The 24,444-nt window shown below is 45.4% G+C and overlaps 2 long non-coding RNA genes across 2 annotated transcripts in view; one reads left to right on the plus strand and one right to left on the minus strand.

The window, feature by feature from the left end:
* The window catches only part of LOC144180412 (uncharacterized), a 589,231-nt gene that overhangs the window by 412,505 nt on the left and 152,282 nt on the right, over positions 1 to 24,444 (plus strand). The gene's annotated exons all lie outside the window — the stretch shown is intronic.
* Positions 3,055 to 5,567, minus strand: LOC144180411 (uncharacterized). The gene is made up of 3 exons (XR_013324406.1): positions 5,474 to 5,567; positions 3,390 to 3,558; positions 3,055 to 3,194 (listed from the first exon to the last, which is right to left on the minus strand). It is a non-coding gene; the product is annotated as an uncharacterized LOC144180411 (long non-coding RNA).

Raw genomic sequence — 24,444 nt, forward strand, 5'->3', positions numbered from 1 at the left:
CTCAAACACTGCTTTTCAACATACTATACAACTTTATTGGGTGTTAGTATTCACACATTTCAGATTTGAATAGCTGACTATTTTAAATTGCAGAGAAAATGACCAACGTACAAGGAATAAATACCATAACGACAACACCAGGCTCCAAGTGGCATTTTCACATATTCACTTTTACTCAAAAACATGGTTAATAAAGACGGTATTAGGGTCGACTGCTTCATAAATAAATAGACGTGTGCGTCTACCACGGCACTGACACAGACATTATACAACAGTGAGCATCAAATATGCTGTCTTATCAGATAAACCAAGGTAATTCAAAGGCGGAATTACTCATTGCGCTTGCCATACTGTGTTTACGCATAACTGTTTGGGAAAATGCAGTTTGGTATTAAATTGTAGGGAAAGGCCTAAAAACAAGCCATACACGGTTGTATTATCAGAAACCTACAACAGTGCAGTGCAAGAGTTTAGGAAAACAACGCTCGAGCCAAGATTAACGATAAACCATTTTGACACGAGAGGTCATATGCGGCAATATGCCACAATTAAAACATGATTATTAAAGATAGTAGTTTCCTGACACCAGACGTAAGTGTAACATCAAGCTATTTGAAGGCAAAATAGACTTTATGAGCGTCCTGAAAAGGCCTTTGACTTAAGGCACGTTACTTGACCAAACAATTTGTAGTTGTTTAAAATACATCCCAGGAAATCTCACAAAAGCTAGCGTGAATCTTATATAATTTTGCAAACCAGGTAGCTCGAAGCATGTTACACATAATAAAATTTAACAAGCAGACTAATTATATACGTCATCAATTCAAGCGGGAACAAGTCAGACATCCTTAAGAAGCAAACAAGCCAGCGTTGAATCATACAGGGGACCAGTTTTACAAAGAAGACTTGAAAGCATTTTTTCCAGCCTCAACGTTTTACCTTAGGTAAAATTCACAGTTGCGTGCTATAAAAACCCTCCCGTCTTGCTGTCAGTGTTATTGTGACCAAATCCCTGCAACTGCCAAGCAAGAAATGCAACTTTGTTCAAAGGAGAAGACTTGTTCACGCCAAATAAGCACATTTTAAATTCTTCTACGGCATGGGTGTCAGCTCACTTACAGTACTAAAATTTATCAATGAAGGCGCAAGCCATCTGCGTAAATAAGCACTGCCACTTTTGCATCAGCAGCAGCACTGCCACGAAAAAAAATCTCATGAGCTACACTTGAATAATAGGACGTTACAATGCGGTGCCATGAACTACATTAACACCATTATAGATTCAAAGACAGCCTGCGCATTGTGCCAATTATGAAAAATAAGGCACAACTTCAGTGTTCAGTTGACATGAAACTTGCATGTGCCAGTAACTTAAGCCTCTTCATCTGATTTCACCCCCTTCATGCCTTTCATCTGACCTCCTTCATGCCTTTCAAGAGATACTTTAACCTCTACCAATAATTTAAAATCCCAAGTAGAGCTGAACACTTCAAGTATTTCCACAAAGACTCCAACTTAAATGACACCAGGCCACTGTCAAATTTCTCATGCTTTCCAAGAACTCCCTGCAAAAGTCCCAAGAACTCTTCAAAGGCACACAACCATAAGAACATGATGACACGATGAAAAAGATGACATATGCGGCGAAGAGGATGACCACATCCTGAAGTGACAATGCAGGCGGCGAATCCATGATGTGTTTCTTGCGGGCAATATTGATGGCGCCAGTCCCTTCTCTCAGAATAACCGGGCCTCGAGAAGACTTACTGCTCACCTCATGTACCTTCAAGGAGACAAGAATATTTTGTTACATGGTTGCTTTAAATGAGTTAGTTGCTTAGGCCCTTCATAACACGGTAATTGATATAAAATCAGTGATTTCTTGCGTTTTTTATGGGAGTGCTGCCTAAGGTGAAAGTGCGCTAAACAATATCACCGCAGACAATCAATGAAATTGCCCTGATTCTGGAAAGTATCCCACCTTGCTGCCTCGGTATCCTAAATATAAGGTTTTTTATCCTTGAGAGGTTTCGTTTATTAATCAAATAACAATTACTATATTCACCTTTCGACATTATATTTTACACACCTTCTCTCTGCAAAAAATTTTCTCTGTACTGCATAATGTGCTCCCTAGAATGCTGTAGTGAGGCTGGCTTAATATAACTTACAGCTAAACGATGTTTCTACCGCAAAGAAATAAATGGCCAGTCATAGGAAATCATAAATATTGCACTGTGGCAGAAATTTTGGGGGGAATTAGTTCCACCTAAAATATTTCCCTCTCGATATGTATTACCTCCATGGTTCGTAGTGGTATGAGGTAGAAGTTGAGCTGACTAATGCTGAACTAGGCTGTTGCACAATTTTCTTATGAATCGCAACTATAGCACATTTTCTTGCAGACGTCACTTTCTGTACTCTAAACAATTCCCTTAAAAAAATTACCCCTTATTTAACCACCTGTCAAAATCCAATGCAAGCATTACTCATGCTACGCCTGTATTTGGGAGTATTATTGGTGCTACGGGCGTATTAAAAGCGGGAAATTTAAATCGTCAGTTGCCACCGTATTGTTGTAGCAGCAACCACGTTGGGCGTGTCCGTGGTGCTGGCAAATCACAGCAACAACTCTCAAGGTGTAAAAGCTAAATATTTACAAAACTTAAATACAAAATAGTGGTTTTTTTTGGCCACTGTTGGAGCATCCGTAATAGGCGGAATGTGAACACAATGGCCAATATTGGCGTTCACGATAACTTGTTAACAGTGAGATTTTATTAGGATTAACAGCCCCAGAAATTGAGTCCCGTAAAAACAAAATGCCAGCTTACCCAACCAAAATTAAGACCCGGTGTTTCTGCCAGGGACGTCTCAAAGTGCACTTCCAGGAAAGTTTCGCTAACGTGTTCCGAAAAGCTACTACTGTCACCTTGAGCCACAGGCCAAGCTGTCACTGAAAAGAAGTTTAAGTTTCAAACCATTAGTTACAAAGAAACTACCTAAAAACGCGCCATGAAAGACCCAAAAATGGCAGTGCGTACTTACTTGTAGAATGCAATGATTTCATCCCGTGAAAGAGCTTTAATGTGTTGCCTTCTGATGATACACTTCCAAGAAGGGGTCCAAATACAATTAATATGGCCATATGCATTCCTTGTACAGCTGTTTTAGGTCTATCTTCGCCCTATTGCCTAGAAAATAAACAGTACAAAAATATCAGACAATAAATTTATGCCTTGCTTTACCCAGGGAGCACGAGAAAATATTGAACAATGTCTGATTCGTTCCACGAAAGTCGAATGTCTTTTTTACAGCGGAAGCCCTGGTAATCTTTTCTTGCTAAACAATTTGAGATATAAAAATATTTGAACATACTTTAAGCTCACCTGTCCTTGGTCTATGCGAACTGGTGAATATCTGCACAATATGCACGACTCAAAAGGTACTATTTTGTGGCTTATGAGCTCCACAGGGCATTCATAATCCGCCGCACTCTTCCCGACGACCCTTCAGCATGCCGAAGATGTCTTCAGCCAGTAAATGCCACAGCCATGACTTCGCAGGAGCATGTAAAGAATGGAAATAATTGTTTTCATTTTTTTTTTTTGCAGACAAACAAAAACATTTGTCACAATCTATCAGTGGAGGGACAAATGTCTCCACAGTCAGCCACAGACTCTTTCTGAACAGGTCATAGAGTATGAATACAGAATGTAGCAATCTGCTTTTGCAGTATAGTTTCTACGTTCGAAGGAGAACAAAAATGGATTAATGTTTGGTGCACATCATGATTCAACAACTTTGCACCTGAGCGTTTCGAAAATTTTCCAACTCTCTAGCTGCCACTGACATTGATAGCATAAAATGGCAGGAATGAATTATTTTTAAACTTACTTTGTGGCGTTAAAACTTCTGATAGTCCACACGTGAGCTTTATGGGTAATTATTCTGAGGTCTCAGGTTACCACTGACATTGACAGCATAGAAACGGCTCCACACTTTCTGCGTGTTTCCACCTGACTTCCCCTCCACAAAAGGAACGTTTTGTTACTACGCTGCTGCTCAGACAACCACTTTCCCTTGCATTTCACTACACGTCAGGGAGCCAACTAAAGTTGACTAGTGTAAATAGACCATCTAAATTCATCGAAGGCATTGAAAGAAACGGGGAACTACACACACAGCACAGATAAACGTAAGCAGTGCTGCCGCCAACATCTTGAACGCATATCAACATTAGGCGGAATAGCGTGATTAGCACAGTAAATTTATGGCTCTCATAAGACCAACACAACGCAATTAACACGGAAGTTTGAAAATACCGATAAGGCTAAAGACAGACGCTCCGACAAACAAGCCGTGCAGTGTGTGCGCGCGAGACAATAGCGTGCGACTAACCCGAGAAGATTCAGTACCGCTGACAGGTACAGCAACCGTCAATATAAAACTAGGTACTGACTACAGTGACGGGGCCCGTCGCTTTAAAATCTGCACTACAGTGACGGGGCCCCGTCACTTTAAAATCTGCACTACAGTGACGGGGCCCCCTCAATATAACAAAATCAAAACCAGCCGATTAGCCGCCGTTTCTCGTTCAGGGATTTGGTGTAGTGATTCAGCCGCTGACTACGGACGTTGTAGTGCATGGTTCGATTCTCGCATCGTGTTTTTTGTGTGTATGTGTGTGTGTGGCCGCGTGGTTAGCGTTTTGTAACAGCAAAACAATTCACGCGGTGAGAGCAGTCGGTCTTGCGTTTTACTGAAGCGGCCGAACCGCTCCCGCTCACTGGAGCCAAGGCCGACGTAGCCATCGCCAGTTACGCCCGATCTCCTGTAATTATTACCAGTGATTAATAATTAACAGTGACTCTGGCTAGTCAGTGACCGGAAGCGGTTTGGCCGGTTAGGTAAAAATCAAGACCGACTGCTCTCGCTGAAATATTGTGAAGCGGGCGTCGGGTGGCGGCTTGGAGATCCGTTCGGATAGAGCTAGAGTTAGTCCGACCATCTGTAATTATTAATAATTATTAATAATTATCAGTGATTCTGGCTAGTCAGTGAGCGGTAGCGGTTTGGCCGGTTGGGTAAAAATCAAGAGAGACTGCTCTAAACGCGAGTTGCGTTTCCTCTGGACGGAACTTTAGGGGCCCCGTCGCTGTAGTGCAGATTTTAAAGTGACGGGGCCCCGTCACTGTAGCCAGTACCATAAAACTAAGCAACACCACACCATTAGGGGACATGCAGACTCGAGAAATGCGCGCGCCAGCAACTTTATAAATAGCACTAGCTAACGTATGCAGTCAGAAATGTCAAGCCGACTCCGACACACAAACACACAAGCTTAAAGTGAATAACGGCCGCAAACGTTTCTCGCATCGAACAGGCAGTGGAGCAGCACGTTTATCGGACGCAGTGATGAACAAGTCAATGAACAACAACCGTTACCAGAACATAAATAAGCAGCACTGACCTTTTTTGCGCCTCCCGGCAAAACTTCACTTCGTCGAACAGTAAATACAGCCCGAGGACATGAAGAAATCCGCAGTTTCACGCCACAACCATACTGGTAACCGTTCCCGCCAGTCTGACTGACAGTTCATTTAGTACATCAGGCGCATAACGCGAGCAATCAAGAAAACCGCTATAGAAGGCCACTGGTGGCGCTGCATGCGGACGAACAAAAACTAGCTTGCAAAAACGTTGAGACGTAGGGGCGCTGCTGTCGTTAAAAGTGTTCACGCAGTCCCGTTTTTCCCTCATCGTCGTTGTACCCGTTGCCGTCCCACTATACCATGCATCAACGTAAGCGGCGCTGCCTTGCGGCTGTCAACGCATGCGCCCGGCATGCCGCACTAGCCGCGTTTACATGAATGCGACAAGTGGCGCATCGCATCGCATCGCATCAATTTTCGAGCGCATCGCATCCATGTAAACGCGGCTAATGCGCTAGGAAAGCGCGTCGCATAAATGCGCCAGACCGGGGTGGATTGAGACGCGTAAGTCGACTTTCTAAGTGCATGTAAACGCGAGCGCATCGCATTAGAAATTATGTCGACAAGAAAAGTAAGCCCTGCAAACGCAGCTTTGCATTTCAAAACGTCTAGATCGAGTGTAAGACGCCAGAAAATGCGAGTCGTGAAAAAAGAACAGAACCAGCCATTCCGGAAGCTTTGGAAGCGCCAGAAACGCTGCTTTACCTTCGATGTGCGACACCGTATGGCGCCACCATCGCACCAGGGCTAATGCGCTACATGTAAACGCTAGCGCATCGCATTACTTCTGATGCGCTAGGAAATCTGACGCGCTGCTATCGCATTCTGTCGCATTCATGTAAACGCGGCTACTGAAGTGGCGGTCGTTTCGTAATGGTTTCGGTGTTTCGGTAAACTTTTTCTTCCTCCGTGCCTTGGGCGATGCACGCCGTGGCCAGTGACCAGTCCGCGGAAGAGATCACACGCTCGGCACCCTTGATCGCTTATATTTGCTTCGGAAAATGGGAGTAGGCCTCTAAGCGGACGTCTACGCGGCTCTGAGGCTGGAACAAAGAGCTCAGATATTAGCCAATTTAACACGTTAGTTGGGCTAAAGTTGTTTCTCGCCGCGGGCCGTGAGCGCGTGCGGTATGTGTGCATAAACTTCGATGACAGCTTTATTTCGTTCTTTGCAGTGAAAACAAAACGACGCTTCTTTATTGACTGCGTTCTCTTGACAACAAGTCTTTCCAATACCAATAATATATACTGCGACGCTCTTTGATATCCACGTTATAGAAAGCTACTTCCGTATAGTGATTCCAGTGTGATTACTCGCTAATAAGCGAGTAATAATACACCTTCCCGTTTTCCAGCAGTTTGTCTTCATGAACACCAATAGTGCAGGAAAAGAGCAACGGGGGGACCTGGAGGAGAAGGCAGGTCATTCGGTGAACTTGAATTACTATGGCAAGTAACAACATTAGGGTAACACCGCGAATTTTCGCGATACTGCAATGCATAATTTGAAATAAGAATGACATTTCAGTATAAATATATAGAATGTAAGGCAGATGCCGCGGAGTAGATTTAGTTCTCCGGGTTCTGTGTCATTCTCCTCCTGCAAAGAGGCTTTCGTTTTTTCTTGTGAAAATTAATAGCCGGGACGAGACAAAATACAAAAACGAACTTCTTAGCATATAACTGCATGCGTAGCATGATGTGTGCTGTTTAAACTGTGGCCCAGTCGGTTACCATTATGTATGTACCCCATCACAACATAAGTAACGTGGACTAAGTACCATTGCGCACGTACTGCACCACAGCAAGATGATGACTGAGTGTTGAACAAAAAACTGCCGTTTCTGCGAAACTTTGTAAACCAAATGCATAAAATGTAATGGCCTCAATAAGTATTTCGTAATGAAGATGTTCACAAAAGCACCACGAATTCTTCAGCGCTATAGCAGCTATGGCTTTGCCCGAACGGCAGACGGGGAAAGGGAAGACGTTTAGTCCTTCTCAAATTGAAGTCACTGGTGATTTTGTATACTTGACGCCTCAAATTAGAAAAATACGATGTTCACGAAAGCGGTTTGGGTGCCGCAGAACACCTGGAAATGGGTTCCTGCAATTTCTTCTTTTGCCTAAGATATCCTCCTCTCGACATTTTTAATGCTTTGTACAGCGTTGACAAAAAAGTGGGATTTCGTTTTCTGTCAAAGGACATCACTAAAACTACAGCTTAGCCGTATTATGGAAGTTAACTGCTGCAAGGCAGTTTCATAGATGTCGGCGAAGTTCATTAAATTTTATGTGCGGTGTGCGCGTGTATATTAAACGCGCACGTGCATCTTGGGTCAAGAAGCACCTAATATATATGCGGTTCATTGTTCCAGTTGATGCATGAAAGAGAGCATACTTCACTGCCATGCTCGAGTTATGTGGAACAAGACACGAGCAAAAAATATACAAACGCACTCTCCCCAACCGTTTACTGGGACATAAGTGGAACAGTAACCGGAACCGCCGACATCGCATGACCCCATTTCTTCGGTTCCAGATAAAAACCACGAACATAAAAAAAACAAGCTGACGGTTCCAGATAAGATCCACCTATATGCTTCGTTCCAGTTATTCTTTCGTTTGGATCCACATAAAATATATGGATCACCCTTTTTAACTGGAACTTATATGGAACCAGATTAAGAGTGCAGCATGGCCTTGATACCGCAACTAGTCACGAGGGCGCCCCATTCACTGCAAACGCCTTTGAAGAGGCACTAGATTGACTTTTCATCTATTTGGGGTCATTAAGGCGTTTCTCGTGATTTTTTTATTTTATATTATATCGTACTCATTTGCGGCCTAGGCCACCGTGGCAACGGCGCAGCGCAAACACCACCCCCAACACTTTGGCGTTTCATAAACGCGTGCCACTGTGGCTCAATAGGATTGACATGGGCTTCGTAACGCGAGATGCCCGGGTTCGATCACGACGAGGGCAAGCGGGGATCTTTTCGAAGCCCTTTTTGGGTACGTGACATCGAATTATGCGTTACGCGTTACTACGGTGGAGATACCATGACCCCAGGACAATCTACGGCCACAACCCCGGCCCCTAAGATGCTCTGCATACAAAAAGGGTTAGAGCTTTGTTACAGCATCACTACCAGAATAATCTGGCGCCTACACCTTTACCCCGAGGTTGGCCAAATTCTAATATCCCCAATCGTTCATCTCTTTAAACAGAGCGCTGTGAAAGTGTCCAACACTGTTCGCGCTGAAGCTTCGTTAAATTCAAGGGTACCCGCATTTGCGTAGAAAATTGTTGAGGGGAGTTGTCCGAGCAACCCGTAGACTTGACACCATAAGTTTGGATCTATACGCGACCTTCGTAATGGCCAGAGCTGTGGCGGCAAGCTTTCCACGATCGGTGGGGCGTTGTGGACCGCATCAGGAAGGCAGCCTCCGTCACCTGTACCCGGTTTTAGGCCCCCTTTTCGCAGAGAGGTTCCTTTGCATAAGCGACCAATGAACGTGATTGGAGGGATACATCGTCAAGGGTCTGCAGGCAATGAAGTGGCCACCTTTTCACCTGCTTAGAAAAAAAAATACAATGTCATTAGGAACCTTTGGCATGAGTTGGCAGAATGAGAATTACTGTGGTTTCAAAGGCGCCGACGTCGTGTATTATTTGCAAATGATATTTGCTGTGGCGTGCTACACAAAGTTTTTTCACCTAGAAACCAAAGCACAAAGTGGACAGACAGCAATCCTCGAGGTAGTGCGACGCTGACAGTTTTACAGTGTAGCTTTAATAGGTTGCCCTGCCACAGATTTTTTATGGCTGTGGCCCAAAACTTTAAGCGGCGAGAGAGAAAAAAAGATGTTTGGGTTTGTGCGGGAATTGAACCCGGCTCTCCGGATTAGGAGCCGAGTACTTCGGAGGTGCTATGCCGGAACGTCGGAAGTAGTATAACGAGTTATCATAGTGCGTGCCGTGTGATAAGGTAAGGGGTCGGATCTATAGTGGAACCAGGACACGCCTGCCGCAGGGCGCTCTGATTCTGGAAAAGGTGCCACTGGAGTGTGGCCAATGGGCCTGTCGAAGTAATTCGCACCAGATTAGGAAGAAGCGAAAACGATCACAGAGACGAAAATATGAGGCTGAAGTAGAGAAATCTTTGATAAGTATCACAAGGCGTTTCCTTCAAATTCATGTAAGCAGACCTAAGTGCCCGAGGAATGTTTCATGTCTGTTGCCCACAACTGCCTGCCAGCGAAGGAAACCTGTAAAGGCCAAGGGAACCTGTAAAGCATGTCATTTTTCAGACGCTTGATAGTGGGGCTTTCTTCAGCATGGCCGCATGCAGGAGCCGAATTTAGAATGACGAACTGCTACAACTTCGTTTTGGCAGCCGGATAATGCTCATCACGAAATATAATGTACTTATGTTGTAGTGCGTCTCAGAAGACTTTTCTCACACAAGATTCACGAGTCTTACTTCTCCGCCGGTGTCGCAGCTTTACAGAGGTGAACAGATGAATTTGTTTTCATTTCAAAACAGTTAAACATGCCTGCCCTGATGACTTGCAGTTTGGAGTTTATTTTTAGCTACCATTATCAGCAACCAACAAAAAAGTTTTAACACATAAAATGAAGAACTTTACCAAGTAATACGCTACCCACCTACCTCCACATGTGCTTTCTCCAGTTGTAACAATGCAGTTAGGAACACTGGGCAGAGACCAATGAAATCAAAACATGTGTATTTAGGCACAGAGCACGAGACAGCGTGGTTGGGTCTTTGGCAATCCGTTTGATTTTGTAACGAGAGAAACAAAGAATTATATCTACTGTAACCCACAATATGGAGCTTATCACACCAACGCCTATGGCAAAGTCGACACCGTATTCATACCACGTAGAGCAAAGCGTACAAAAAACTGCCAAGAGAAAGCATCGTTTCGCTTTCTTCATGAAACAAACTTTAATAACTTTAAGTAGAATGTACATGGAAGAAGAAAAAGAGAAAATCGAAAATGAATGCCGGGAGGTCAACCAGGCAGAGCACAATTTGCTACCCTGCAGTCGTGGAGACATGTTCATGGGGTAAAAGCCAAGGAAGAGGAAAATGGCCCGATGGGAGCGGGAACTCTGCCGCACTCATAGTTATTTTGTCGGGCCCTTTGCTGGTCCGTGTGAATCTGGGCTGTTGAGGCAACGGAGAGGAGCTTTGACGACCTCCTGTTAGAGTGATGGTAGGGAAGAATGTCATAAAATTGTCTCTAACGTAAACAGCAGGTCGTTCGATGCTCTTCGTTTGGTGGCACGCACATTTCTCCCCGGAGAATATCGGGGCAAAGAAAAAGCAGATGGTGTACTGTCTCTTCACCTCCACACGCGTCACAGCTGGTGCTGCTTTCCATCCCGATGGTGAAGCAGTAGGTTTCGTGAAAGCTGCTCCCAACCACAGCGGACGAAGTAAAGTTGACTGCGATCGAGATAGCATACATGGGAGGCGCCGCTGGCGTACAGTATCTTGTAGGTAGTGGCAGGAGAAAGGAAAACATGAAGTTTCAACCTGAAAACTGCTTAGGAATGCCGAGGGTTTTAAAATTGAGGCAGACAAATGCGTCTCCCGCGTGCATTACCGTACTTCTTTGTTTGGTCTCTCTAGAGTGCGTAAATAGCCGCTGCTTTCACTATCCGCCTTACGCTTCTTGCGTTCATCCTCATCTTCGACATCATCAATATCATCATCAGCCTATTTAGGTCATCTGCAGAACGAAGGCCTCCTCCAATGACCACCCCCACTTCTGTCACGCGGTGTTCGCGTCCACCGTTAGTGAAATAGTATTTAAGCATAGGTCGTCAAACCTCCTGCCCACCTACCGGCTTCCTGTCAGAAGGAAAAGGGCGCCGATATGAGTTTATACACGAGTTGCAAAGCAGGGCGATAACGTGTTGCCGACAGGACAAGCTAATAAAAAAGGAGGGCCAGCGAACGGAGCGAAATAACGTTGAAGGCGCTATAAGCAACACCTCGAGCATGCGTCCGGTGACCCCGGGAGGCATGAGCTTGTTCAGGGCGGGGCTCGCTGGCACCGCTTTAAAATTCAGAGCCCTGCGAAAGTGTCACTACAGCGTTGTCAAACACGCTGACGCTGAGAGGCGATGCTCACCAGTCTAGTTAGCGTCTGCGACGAAGTCTTCATCTTTTTGTCGAGTCCACTGCACTTCCTCCGTGTCACGAGCAGTACGCCTTTATTTTTGTGTGTGTGTGTGCGTCTCGCCGTGTCGCGTGGATGGTAAAGTTTATTTCAGTTCAGCACCAAAGGCCCTCGCGTCTTTGTCGCGCTTTGCTTAGCGTTCGTTGTGTTGGAAACGGGTAATTGCATATTTTACATCAGAAGACGCCGTTTGAATGCTTAAGGTGCGGTGCAATTTTTTCCCTTGATCTCATGGTTTATACTTTTAGAATCTGCGATACGGAAAATATTTATATGTAATTAGCTACGGACGGAGCACCGCGGAATATAGTACATTAGGTGGAGTAATCACTCCCTTCGATAACGACCCTTAACAGAGGGTCAACAGTATTACAAAATAAATAAATAAATAAATAAATAAATAAATAAATAAATAAATAAATAAATAAATAAATAAATAAATAAATAAATAAATAAATAAATAAATAAATAAATAAATAAATAAAAAAATAAATAAATAAATAAATACACTTAGCAATTTCTTACCTCATAAATAAAGGTTTTCTAGCGTCACCTGGTGCTGCTCACAATTTAGATTTCTCGTTTGTCGTAATGTTTATCCCCAGAAGGATAAGAAGTGTTTAGGGAGGCTCGAGTGTAAGCGACAAGCTAGCTTTCTGGTATAACCTTCGAACCGCAATTTTTTGCCTATACAATATAAAATTTCATTGGTAGCAATTTTACAGATGCATAAGGTCCTAATTTGCTGACGTTGGTTTCTACTGAATCGCAAAAATATGAGCCACTTCACAAACTGCTTATGCCAAATTACACGTTATATGTCACGAGGTCACTTTAGCCAAGGAGAATCAAACTTGCGGGGGAAATTCAACGCTCGCGCGTTTTAAGGGTACATCCCACCAGTGTGCTCAGTTTTACTTCACTCAACTGAGTGAGTATTGCTTTGTAGTTCGCTTACCATTTTACCCTGTGAAAATAGAGTAATAACTAAAAATCACAAAGCAGTACACGACCATATGAAATGATGCTAAGCACAATTTTCCGCAAAATTCTCCGCGTACGGCGACCGTTTTGTGCACTCAATGAATCAAACGAAACGCGGTCTAAGCCTAAATTTTCCTTCCTTGTGGTTAAGTATTTCGCAGGAGATTCAAACGTTTCCTGGCCGTGGTGGCTTGAAAGTACTGCGCATGCGTCTCCCGCACAGTAGGGCAGTCCAGTGCAACTCCCTCACGTAATTTCCAGGTGGAACTGAATTGGTCCAGCTTTCTTTAAAATTACATCACCGCAGCTCCCCGCACATTACGGCAGCAGCTAGCACCCGTTGTTTAAATGAGCGATATACCGTTGCGTATTTTTTCTGCTATTTTTGTTTTACATTTTTTACCGCTCCCATACTTATTAACTATGCCGTTGTATATTTTTATTCTATCCTTGAAGATTGCTCTTGGCTTGATTGTTCAGAACTTTGGCGGGCTATTTTTTATTAAAATGTGTAATGATGTTCTGACAATCTTCCTTATATTGCCCGTGGGTTGGCGATACGCCGTACAGTGTATTTTCTTTGGAAGGCCTCCTTACCCTAAGCTCCACCTCGAGCCCGTAAGGTTTCCATAAATAAACATAAGCAGGATTGTTAAGGCAATGAAATTGCAACAAAAGCCTTTAAACCCAAACAAACATTGACCAAGTTCCCGTGACTTCATTGTGCACAGATGATGTCCTTCTTTATAAGTGCATTGAGTTTTTCCTGGCGCAAAGGCGTGTTACGCTTTATTGTCAATCTTCACCCAGAAAAAATCACCGCCGCGTTACCGGGAGAAGTGCTACTGTTGTGCTTTCCACGTTATAGGTTAGGTATACTGCAGAAATAAAAACATTGCTTTTATCGAGGTCTCTCCTTTAGACCGATTTTCAAAAATTATTTTTACTAAAACTGAAGCGATGTCACTTAACAAGATACATTATCTAAAACACAATTTAACAAAAAAATATGGCGCTCTGGAAGACTCGAAGAGTTGCTAGTACGCAAACTAGGGACATAAGACTGATTGCAATTGCACGTTTCTCGGAACAAATATTAATGTTTTTATTTTTATTTTAAGGAATGGCTTGCAGTATTTACAACTATTTTCACTTTCTCCCAAGGCAGCATCTTGAACTGGTAATATGCGGACTTATGCACTTCCCGCGTATTCATTTATTTTAGTTTCAGGTTACTACGAAACTGAAAATACTTGCGTTTAAACTGGTGAGGTGTTTAAGAAAGGCCGTAACGTAATATAAATATTACAGTGCTCAGCGATCGAAATGCGATACTCAGAGGGCGTGGCTGCCGGTGCCTGTTGCGCCACAGGTGAGCGCTTGTGAAATCGAGCTGGCGCATTGTGGTATACGATGAGGGTGAGAGCGTTCGTGACGCATGCTTAGTGCATTCGGGAGACAGCCCTTGAGTGTGTGGTTCTTGATGGCGCAATAGGGGGGCTACATGCCTTGACTTCAAAACGCTGCGCCTGCGTGCCGTGCGCGCCACGATAACACATCGCGATAAATGTGCATTCAAATTCTTCATAACGCGCGCGGTGCCAGCTCACCCAGCTTCGCCCGGCGCGGCGCGGCACGCAGGCGCAGCGTTTTGAAGCCACGGCATGTAGCACCCCTATGCCGCCGCCAAGAACCACACACTGAAGGGCTGTCTGCCGGATGCAGTCAGCATGCGTCAGGAACGCTCTCACCCTCATCGTATACCACAATGAGTCAGCTCGCTTACACAAGCGCTCACCTGTGGCGCAACAAGCACCTGTGGCGCAACAAACGCGCTCCGAGTATCGTGTTTCTATCGCTGAGCACTGTACCTATATTCTGCCTCAAATATTTTTAAAATAAGCTTTCGCAGAACGGTGTTGGCATATGTGAACCAAGCAACCCGTTTTCGATTTTCGGAAAAGTCTTGCATAAATGTGGCTCAAATTTCCGCAATTGGTTACGACTTCAATGCTTTTGCAAACGGCGCCGAAACCGACTTTAAAAGGGCGACTTCAGAAAACAGACCATAAGAACCAGCCTAGGCATGTTGAAATGTGATGGGTTAACCGGCCAACGACGCTGAGTTTGTAGTATAGGAATGTCTAGTCCTGTTCCTGTGTACGTCCCCAGTGCGGTCACTTGCTTGCAGGTTGGGAGCCTGGGACCAGCGGTTTGACCGAGTGGAAAAACCCCCTGGGCAAACGCCCCGGGGAAAACCCCTGACCCAAGGACTTCAGAAACGCAGGGCGAAAAACGAACCCAGCAACACAGGGGAAACTAAGGAAACTGGGCAAATCCTTTAGTAGTCGCAAAATCTCGGCGGCAGTCATTGCTGGTATAAATGGATTCATGGAAATACCGGCCTTGCAAGAACAGTGAAACTAAAAGACACTGCTGGAATCACTGTTTGGGTGCTTTGTACCGTTCTCACGGTGTATATTTACTACTCATGTAATACCCCATGAATCCAAGCTATAGAACGTTCACCTTTTATTTATTTCCATCACGCCCGGGCAAAGGTCGATAATAATATTTTTGCTTCTCCTCACTCGACCATACCACGCTCCACTTTCCAATGCATTAGTCCTCCCGATTCTACTGGCGACGTAATGTACACCTCGGGCCTTGGGTAATATGCTTAAACAAGGAGCTAATGACGTTCTGTTTGGGAGGAGGCTGCTCCATAGCGATTCTCTACGCCTCAAAAAGTTCATATACCCAAGTGCATACGGCGGACACATTTGTAAGCAAGAACTGTGCGAGGGGTTAGCGGCGCTGCGCTTGCCCAATCTCAGCCTAACCTCTCCGGAAGACCGCCATCAATCTTGGAATAGGGAGCGGTTGTTTCCACTGCTCAGCCCGTATCCAATTCGGCGAGTAGGCCTGAGTGGTGGCGGCGGTGGGAGCTCGAGATAAATAAATGTCGTTGCCGCAAAGTTGAAGAGGCTCGCTGTCGTCCGTGGCCTGGGATAACAGCATCCCTGCATTATGTATGACATGTGCGCAGCAGCGTTCTAACCACTTGCCCACCCGCGCGGCTGGCGTAGAGTCCGGTGGTAGTCTAAAATATGGAGATGACATCAGCCCTGTTTCGGCATATCTCGCCATACTCAACGCGATCCAGCCGAATGACCCAAGCAGCAGAATTTCTCTCAGAGATGACGAATGAAGTTTCCACGGAGGCACCGAAAACTTTATCTTTAATTCTTCTTTAGACTGTTTGTTTTTTAGAGTACAAACGTGGTGAGCACGCACGAACAGTCCACTTTGGTTATTCGTGCGTTTGAGTTTTTTTTTCTGATCCTCAGTGATATTCTGATATTTATGTCCGTCTCTTCATTGTTTTCAAGAGGCCCCTTCAATGATGCACAAGTTCTCCAAGAAGAAAGAATCGAAGTTCAAATGGCTCAGGCGGTGTACCAGGCTCTCTTCAAGTGCCTGCAAGCGTTTCAATGGCATGTCGTAACTATGAAGGCGGCCTCGAAACTTTGAAGATGTCTGGTCTCCAGAGCTGCTCGTAAAGAAAATGATGAACGAGAAACTATAGTTGAAACGACGCTGTTTGCGTTCTTGGAGAGACACGATGCGGAGGGTGGCTCTTTACGCAGTGTTCGAAATTGTCGCAGTAAAGGGAAGGACAAACGTATTGCGCAGGCGTACTGTAGTCTTCCCGGGACATTGGGGTTCTAACATTTTATTGGCCAACCTCGTTTTACTGGAACAAGCAGATTGGCGAAAGAACAAATTAAAATTTTCGCGTACCTACTTGCTTCGTCGCAAGTGTCTTCAAAATATGTTACAATATTTAGAGGACATTAATACGTCAACCAGACGAAGGAAGGTAAATAATATGTTCAACCCGGCCGCGCTGGCCGCTTTTCTGATGGAGGCGAAAAGCAAAAACGCCCGTGTGCACGAGATTTCGGCGCACAAAAAAGATCCCCAGGTGGTCAAAATTAAACCGGAGCCCTCCACTACGGCGCGCCTCGTCGTCTGTGTTGCGTTGGCGCGTTAAACCCTACAATCAATCAATGAATATGGTCAACCCATAAAGATATGGCAAGCACACAGGCATTCTTACTCGGAGAGGATTCCTTAATTGTTAAGAATCTACTGTTCAGGTTTGATTTGATTCTCTCACGCCATTATGAAGTGCAGCGCGCTTAAGAATACACCACAGTTCGCCTTAACTGAAAGGAGAGAGGTAAGAAATACAAAGCGTTTCCACACAAACGTTCATGTTAACGTTGTGTTAAGAGGACACTGAAGCGATTTGTAAACACTGCGGGCTTACTAGCGCAAATTGTAGTCCGGAGTCTCTATAGGCCATGTTTTAACCACTCTCGCTGCGTTTACGCGGCTTCATTGAGTACAAATATCAATTTGAAAATGTTTCCCTCTTCCCTGCATCCTGACCGATTTTGTGCGACGTTTCGTATGACATCAAAGAAAGATAGCTTGGCTTGACTGGGCTACTGCACGGCTTGCCGACCCTCCGACAGAATCAGTCGGCCCATCGTTTAGTCGGCCGGCAACCGTCGGGTCGGCACAATTCGTTCGCTCAGCACAGCACGTTTGTGCCAGGAAGAATGTGCTTTTTTGTTACATCTTCACAGCGACAAAGTGGGGGAACACAGTGGACAAGCGCTGAAACAAAACTCTTCGTTCAGCGCTTGTCCACGGTGTTCCTCCCCTGTAACCCATTATTTCTTGCGCTATGCAGGATAATCCGTACCAACTAGCCCGGTTTTCTACGCTACTTCAGTTTATTTTGTTTGTTTCTAAACTTTATCAAGCTCTAAGTCCAAGTCGCCCCACACAAGCGCACATGAGACGCTTCGCCGACTGGTACGCTAGTGGAAACATCTAAGCCCATTTAAAGGCGAGAGAAGAGACAGCGAAGCTAATATAGGTACTAAGGAATTAAAATCAACCGTAACTTTTAACGCATAACGTAAAACCGTTTATTTGAGCCAGCCTTCGCAGTGCATGTAAAAACAGGAGCTTGACAAATTCATTTCAGTGACCCTCAAAGAAAACTGTCCTCTTATGGCTCCTGTATATCACTTACGGCACATACGCATGGCCAAGAACACGTAATAGGTTGCCGCACAGATTTGGGAGTTAATGGATTCCGCAGGATGGGGAAGAATTTAAGGGGCGACAAGAATGTCTCTAAAGAAATTAATATGATTTGGAGGCCAGGAATAGATTGGGATGATGCTTTTGACTGGTTGGCACTCTATTGGAGAGAAAATCAGCAGGCTGACGATTACGCTGGTGATTCTGCTCTCAAGTCAAGGCAAACGTTTTTCCGGGTCACATGGTGTAAAGCAACAGAGTATTCTCACCACTACATCGCATGTACCCACGTGCTGTTTCGGCCAAGAACTACTAAATACTTTTCGCGCCGCGTAAGGGTTGTCCGCTAGCTTGCTTGCATATTACTGTGCTTCCTCACTTATTCAGTGGGATAATAATTTTCGAACTTTTTGCACTCGATGCGTTTTTAACATTTACTGAATTCCGCAACCTACGTAATTTCCCTTCCTACTGCCGTACTTCGCATGGTATTATCCGGTAGGCGCACTCGTGGGAGCGCACACCCGCACGCACGCACACCCACACGCACACGCACACGCACACGCACACGCACGCACACGCACACACACGCACACACGCACACACACGCACACGCACGCACGCGCACGCACACGCACATGTACACGCACACGCACGCACACACACGCACACACACACACACACACACACACACACACACACACACACGTGCGCACACGCACACACGCACGCGCACACGCGCACGCGCACGCGCACACGCACGCGCATACGCGCACGCGCATACGCGCACGCGCACATGCACGCACGCACGCACCAGTCACGTTCCGAGAAAACGAAGGGAGGAAGTTGACGTTTTGTAGGTATTCTGGTTACTTAGAAGGCGTCGGTTCCTTTTCTTACGTTGCTGTTTTTTCACACAAGCACGAAAGCGGCCAACCACCTCAGTGAACCTGGTTCACTTTTTTATGGACAGAAAAAAGGGATTACGGAGAGTCTATGCTGCAATAGGAGATACACACGCTCGCTTTTTCTGTGGGCTCTTATTGATTAGTCGCAATCTTTTTTGGGTCTATGAATCCACTAAATACTAAAAGGTCGGTGAACAAGCATCCCGGCACCGACCTGGTAAAATTTCGCTTGGTTCCTTGTTGCCAATCCTGCTTGTCTTCAGTCGTTGCCTATCTTCAGTTATTAACTCTGTGTCTATCGTTTCATTTTTCCCCCGATATTTTTATAGTACAGAAATGCTCCCACCTCTTTCTCTCTTTCAGTTTTTTACGTTCTAGTTTACGCGAAAGTTGTGTCTAGTGTTCTGCTTTTTTATTCTGAAGCGTAACCAAACTGCATCGCCCACTTGCCATTCGAAGTGACTTACTGCCGTCGCTTGACCCTTTGGACGTTCTACCAATTTTCCTGCCTCCACCCGGCTTAACAGAGACCTTAAAGTTCTTGTCAAGACTTAACGCATGAAAGGTGCGTTTTTTATCACAACGAGGAGAAAAACTGAAAGTTTGTGTTTATGAAACTCGTGCGAGGAGTGTCTTTGCAGTTCTAGATGAGAAAAGAAATGCTAGGCCTTTCGAAATCGGGTACAATGAACTACCTTGAGAGCGTAATTTGTTCGCTCAATGTGTCCCGACGAAGAGGGAAGTGTGATTTTGTAGGTGTGGGTGATCGTTTGCTAATTTAGAAGCCCTCCGCTCCCCCCCCCCCCCTAAACCAAAATATCGAAGAAAAAAACTGCGACCGCTTTCGAAGTGAAGGGTAAATTGGCGCGCCAGTGGCGGTGACGCCATTAAACAAGCACTGGAATCCCGCTTGATGACTATCACACTTCGTACACGTTTTCCCTTTGCACTTTCTCCTTGCTCTTGGACGCCACTTTTTCAGCCAGGCGGCACCATTGCCTCGTATGCTTCTTTGTATGAGCGTAGTAGCAGGTCTATGTGTTTAGCCACTTCCCCTAAGGGGCTGCTTTTTACCGGAGTGAAGCTTTTAAAAACATCAACAGCTGCGATTTATTTTGTCAGAAATGTTATTCTAAACTTCTCAACCTGCATTCAGCCTTATCGACTCTGCTGTGAAGTTTGCTTTTTCTCGCGAATAGTATACTTGCTGTGAAGCACGCTTTACAGAAACCTTGATATTGGCGTACGCCACGTCGCTGGTGTAGGCTCCCGAATGCTGCTCTTGATTCAAGGAAGTGGTGTCAGCGGAAAACAATGCACTTCTCATTGTATTCAGCCATAATAATATAATGAATTCTTGCTATAGCCATCGTGCATAAGCAGCGAAATCAACGCCAGCATCGCCACCGTGGCATTCAATACTACATACAATGGGGCGGCAAGCATTGTGAGCTGAATATATTTGAGGAAGCGGGGAATGCGGCTAGCTACAAGGAAATTGCATTAGGCACACTTTAGTCAACCCCTATTCTGACACGGTGCATACGGAACACATACGTACGCTTTCTTAGCCACGGTCTGCGGTGCAAGATAATGCAACACCTCCTCGACAAGATTGCCGACTGCTCAATGTCCCATCTCCAATCGTCGCTGTGCGGTTGCCAGCATATGCTTATTCTGGCCTTCACGTGTCGCCCTTTTCTGACCGCTTCATTTCTTTTTCTCTCTAAATTTTACTTCACATCGTCAGGACGGAGGACTAGGCAGGCCTCTGATAGCACGCTTCTGCCCATGTGTGGTAGATGTGGGGCGAAGACATCGTCCGTGATCCTTCGAAGCGCTCCTCTCTTAGCACACTGCACGTTCGCACTGCCGCCTCTGGCTAGATTTATCCTTCGTTATTAAATGTGGGCGAACGTCTAATACCCCTGGCCTTTGAAAACAGCAGCATAAGACAACAGATTTTCAAATGACTGTTGCATGAGATTGCTGGCAGTTTTCCGATCTTTACATTGCTTTTATTTTAGTTTCTGCCCCATACCCATTTGTTGAATTGTTGAATTCGTTTATATTTGTTGTTAAGCGCTCTGACAAAAGCATCAGCAAAGCTAATGGGGAATGCAGTCGCTAACTTAAGGGCACTGCAACCACTGCTATTCCTCTTCCTCTTTATCCGATTTTTATTATATTCACGTTTTCGGATATTTTTTATTTATTCCGTTCAAGGCTTATTACGGCACCCTGTTGAGGTAGCTGTACACTTCTAGATCACTGTAGTTTGTCACACCTCCAGCAAAGTGAGCGGGGGAAAAATTCTCTTGTATACACTCTGAGGATCACCGCGTTCTCAGTCGTAGGCATTATCATAATCTTATAGTCTAAATCCTGATTACTCTCAGATGTGCGTCCAAGCTGTTCCGTCACCGACAGACTTTATTCGACGTACGACGCGAAAATCCACCGCGCGGGTTTTCGACAGGAGCGCTTCAAAGGTAATACGGTGATGTCATACGCCAGCCCTGCTGGCCCTATTTGCGGCCATTAGCCGTACCCGCACGTCCGCCACGTCGCTTCCTTCAAGTTGTTCATCGACCTGTACTGCACTAGAATACTCCCGTGTTCGCATGAGAGTTCGTCCGAACACGGGAGGATACAGCGTGTTCGCACTCTCGCGTTCTCTCGTATTCTCGCGTGTTCTTTTGTATTCCCTGTACTCTCGTGTTCGCGCGAGAGGAGACAGCGTGTTTACTGAAACGGTAAAACGGTTTGTGTAAAACGGAAACAGCGTGTTTGTGTAAACGTGTTCGCACTTTCGTGTTCTCTCGTATTGTCTCGTGTTCCCTGTACTCTCGTGCTCGCATGAGAGGGGACAACGTGTTTGTGTAAACGGTATAACCGTTGATACAATGGGAAAATGACGATATGGTGGGAATTTCAAAGTGCGTAAACGCGAAGTCGTTATGCGCAGATAATTTGGCCGTGAACGTGCCATGCATAGCAGGGGCCGGGAAACACTTCAACGATACGTGCTTGGTTCGAAAGAATGCGACTTCATTTCTATACGTCGAAGGCATTCGTCCGCGGTCATCTCTCAAGCACACCGAAGTAACCATGAGCGGAAAGCCCTGCATTCGTTTCGCAATTGTCTCTTTGCTAATTACAACTGCACAATGTGAGCACTATATATCGATCAATATTACCAACAATCACGATAATCACCACCGTGCAAAATAAAAAAAAATGCATGCACAACCACGGAATCGACACCTATGTGTGTTTTTTCACCGTGTAACAATCTCGCTATAACATTGCTGCCAAATCAGAATGACTTTCATATTGCGCTGTCTATTATCGTCGCGTCGTGTGATCGCCGTGCAATCTCCGGTACTGTGTTTCATTTCCATTAATTATTACGCACGCTGCCACGCCATGTTGGAGGCTCAAAAAAAGGAAGAGTATGAACGTCTGGGGCGCGTACCATATTGTGAAGCAGCCAACGTGCCGTGTCCGTATGACCACTACGACTATTGTAAGCTCGATTAAAGGTGGTTATTCGCTTGTTGCGGATGTCGCACTTGGCATAACGATTTCGAAGAGAACAACAAGGTCGAAATAATGGGAGAGTGTGTAATTATTGTACTCTTCTATGTACTTGTAAACGGGCATCCGTGTGGGGACACTGCAAGCGCATCCGCGGAGAAAGGGATGCTTGGGGCGTGGTGAGGGCCAGCTCGACCTTCGAAGACCAAACACGAACGCGCACGCCCGTACAGCACGCACCGGCAGTCAAGGGAGAGCCAGAAGGCTCGTAATAGTTGTGCACAGACTAAAGTAGGAATAGAGCGAGAACAATAGTAGAAAAAAGTAACCAATAAAGCAGCCATTGATCGAAAAGCACGACGGACGGGAAAGTAGCGGTGGCACGCAACTCCAACTGCCTGACAGAGAAACGAGTAACGCAGTGGGACGTGCAACCAGGTAATTAGTTGCAACGAGATTAGGTGTACCGGATGTGGACGCGCCCGTAAACGGGACAGTAGCGATCTTTGCTGTCACTCGTACATAAAGGCGAGCACGAACCGTTAGTCAGAAACGCAGAAATTGTACTTTCTGGCTTTTTCAACGCGGCTGTTCTTAAAATGGGGCACTTTCGACACGTTTGGAACCAGAAAAAAGGAAAAGAAGTTTCTGTCTTTCTGTATCCTGTCTTTTCGTTCGAAGGTGACGCCTGGCGAACTTAGCCAGCGCTGATTTAGGAACGCTTGCTTCGGACCGAGCGGTCGTTTCTTTTAGAGCTACCAAGGCTCAATCTGTGCGTTGACAGACGCTATCTTGGTGGCCACGCAGAAGCTAAACAACATCTCTAGGGGAGGTACAAGAGTACATATTTTTCGACTTTTAATTCTCTACTCTCTGACTGTGTTTGGAAAGAACGAGAAAGAAACAACCTATCTGGAAGGGGATGTGTTGTAATCATTGTCCGCGTGGCAGCAATGGGTGGAGCCTCTCTAGCCGCCTTTGTTGCCTTTCAACGGAGCACGCACTGGTTGAATTATGCTGTGTGTTCAGGCGCTCCGTTGTTTGAGGCACGAACACCGCCATCGTGTCAGCCCGTGGCGGCGTAGCCTGCGTGTCGGTCAACAAGCGAACGTGAGCCGCCTCTGGCTAGCCCACACGTCCTTACGTTGAGTCAGCGTTGACGATGCCCTGCGTAGTGAGAACCGGACCTTGATACGGAGCCTGACAAAATGTACTACAGGGGAGAGTTGGGAAGGACCTCGGGTGATACGGATGGTGGCGACTTTGTCGATCGAATTTTTCTTCGACTGCACATAATCAATAATGACCCGAAACAAACTGCACGCTATTAGCTTCGTTTTGCTAAAATGCGATGAAATTGTGTGTTCAAACGAGAGATACCAATGTCATTGTGTGTGTGTGGGAAGGGGGGAGGGGGGGGGAGCAGGGTTGCGAAAGAGACAATGAAACCACGCAAAGAGTTGGAGGCATCCTTTAAGCCCAAGCTTTTTATAGAGTCGACAGGTAGGTACAGCAGATTGGGTTTTTTTATTCTATGTGGTGCGTGAAACTTTATCGACACCCGGCGGCCGGTTTGCAGATTGCAGAAAACCCCCATCTCACATGTGGAAACTTCATGTCATTTGTTAAAATAAACAACACAGAAATTTGGTGCTCTTCTAGTATAGCGAGTTTTCGAACTCAAAAAGTCCCGGAGTTGGAGGCAGCCGGGGTTTACATAGTTCGGTAAAACAACTTTGTAAATGTGCCGAATTGCTAGTTTAGTGCGAGCTACTATAGGGAAAGGAAACGCCTCGCCTTCTGCAAAATTACATTAATTAGGCATGCGTCCCACCTTAATTCACCCCACTGTCGGGAGCCTAATATGAAGCCACCCATTCTGCTCTAATCGACTTGCATCTTAAGCTGGGAGTGTAGGTGGCCTTGAGGAAATCGATAATATAAACGAAATAAGACTCCTGTAAGAGCTGTCGTGGGTGGCGGGGCTTTTCTTTTGAATTTCGGCAGCATAACCCGTGAAAGCGTCGGTACACAGACCCCGACAAAAAAAACACACCAAAATACAAAGAAATGAATGAATGGATGAAAAAAAGAAAGAAAGCATTAGGGTGATGTCTCAGTATTTATTATCTTCTGTTTGTTAGGAACTGTTCATTTTATTTCCTTGACACGGTCCA

This window comes from Haemaphysalis longicornis, unplaced genomic scaffold (assembly GCF_048455015.1).
Source record: "Haemaphysalis longicornis isolate Haplotype H1 unplaced genomic scaffold, Haemaphysalis longicornis Haplotype H1 scaffold_4, whole genome shotgun sequence".
NCBI lineage: Eukaryota > Metazoa > Arthropoda > Arachnida > Ixodida > Ixodidae > Haemaphysalis > Haemaphysalis longicornis.